The sequence below is a fragment of the Vombatus ursinus genome, unplaced genomic scaffold (genome assembly GCF_900497805.2).
Source record: "Vombatus ursinus unplaced genomic scaffold, bare-nosed wombat genome assembly UNPS02011431.1, whole genome shotgun sequence".
In the NCBI taxonomy this organism is placed as follows: domain Eukaryota; kingdom Metazoa; phylum Chordata; class Mammalia; order Diprotodontia; family Vombatidae; genus Vombatus; species Vombatus ursinus.
Window position 1 is genome coordinate 2,722,994 of NW_020951209.1, and position 2,258 is coordinate 2,725,251.

Below are 2,258 nucleotides of genomic sequence, written 5' to 3' on the forward strand. Positions count from 1 at the left end.
GAATATAATTGCTCTATAACTTACAAGTCTCATCAAAAAGACTTTAAATTAAAAAAGGTTGGAGGAGGGAGAAGACTGCCCATGTTTATTTCTCAATTTAGATAGCACAGGGAATAGTTGCAAAGGGAAAATAGCAGTTGAGCTACCCAGAAGTGCCCAAGAGACAAAATCCAAGAAATGAGCTGAATAAATAAAAGCCCATATGTTCAAATGTCTACACACAAATGCTCAAAGTTTAAGCAACAAACAAAAAGAACTAGGGGTTCTAATCTAAGTAGGCAAATTTGATCTAACAGGTATCACTGAGTCTTGGTGGGATGAAACCCATGACTGGACCATGGCTCTTGATGAGTATAACTTATTCAAAAGAAATATAACAGGTACAATATATTAATAAGGCAAATTCATGTGAGGAAATCCAAAAATAGGAGCAGGGATAGGAAGAGGGCAAAAAGGGGAGAATGATGGGGACTATTTGAGTGAAGGTCAACAAAGGAAGAAATAGAAGTGATTTTATCCTGGTAATCTGCAGATCACTTAGACTGAAAGAAGAAAGAGAGGAGGCAGTTGAGACACCAGTCAAAAGCCTAGCAAAGGAGGCTCCAATTATCCAGATATATCTGGTTTTTTTTCTGCCAAAAGCATAATAGCTAATAACTTTCTGATTTGCTCTAGTGACAACTTCATTCTTCAAATAATAGAGGAGCAAACAAGGGGAAATTCTATTCTACAGATTCTTATCAATAGGGAAGAAACTGGTTGCTGGAATGGAAATGTCCAGAGGAGGGCAACCAGAATGGTGAAGGGCCTTGAAATCATGTCACATGAAAATTAGTTGAAGGAAATGGTTATTTTTAGCCTGGAGAAGACACCAGAGGACACAAGAGCTGTCTCCATGTATTTGAAAGGTTGTCATGTAGAGGGGGGAATCAGATTTACTCTGTTAGCCCCAGAGGGTAGAACCAGGAAAATAGGTACAAGTTGTATGAGGTAAATTTAGGCTAAATAAAAGGGAAAACTTCCCTACAACTAAAACTCTACAAAAGTGTCATGAGCTATTTCAAGAGTTGTCAAGTTTTCCTTCTTTGGAGGTCTTCAAGAAAAGACTGTGGAATAACCATTTGTGGAATATGTTATAAGGAGAATTCTTTTTACATATGGGTTGGACTAGATAGCAGCTAAGGTCCCTTCCAATTCTAAAATTCTGTGCTTCAGTAAATTTAACTCTCATGCCAGTCACATAATTTTTATTATTCAGGCAAGTCTGACTCTTCATGACCTTATATGGGGTTTTCTTGGCAAAGATACGGGAGTGCTTCGCCATCTTCTCCAGCTCATTTTACAGATGATGAACTGAGACAAACAGGGTGAAGTGACTTGCCCAGGGCCACACAGCTATTAAGTGTCTGAGGCTAGATCTGAACTGAGGAAGATGAGTCTTCCTGAATCCAGGCCTGGCACTCAATCCACTGCTCAACCTAGCTATCCACATAATGTATATTATCAAAAGAAACATTTAAGCAGAAATAGTTTAGTAATTTGAAGTATGCAATTGAGACCTCTTTTTTATTTTTAATAAAAAATATAAATGTACAATGCTCTTTAGAGAAATAAAAATTCCTTCAATGTCCCAGAAATACCATGTGTTTTCTTTTTAAAAGTCATATTTCTTTTTAAGCAATATGCGTATATCAAACTGATTTCTTGTGAACCAATTATGTTACTTACAACATTTTGACTTTATTTCAATTAAAATTCCAGACATTCTCCCTTATAATAAGCCAAATCAGGTCTATCATAATTGAAAGATGATCAGTTGCTAAAATATGGCACTGGTAAATACTATCAGTAAGTTGGTGAACAATGATATAAGTTTGCTACAATAAAATAGGGATTATACGTAAAATACCATGGAAAGATATATTTTAGTCAACTAGACTCAATTCTAAGCTTCACTTTTTAGAACTCATTTAATATCATATTCTATTGATTTGATGTACAGCGTTTTATAGGAAATTAATTGAGAATCCAATGCCTGGTAAAAATACATTTTTTCCCAGATCCTTCTTAAATAGAAAAGTGCCAATGTAGCTATTCATCCAATGTGTGTCATAGCATGCAATATTTCAGAACTAGTGATTCTCTCATCATCTTTTGCTCTCTCTCTCTGCTTTTTGCTGTTCAACCACACGAGCAATGCTACTACTTTCACAAACAAAAAAAGCTCTTTAACTGAAATAGGACAGGAAGTGCTCCAG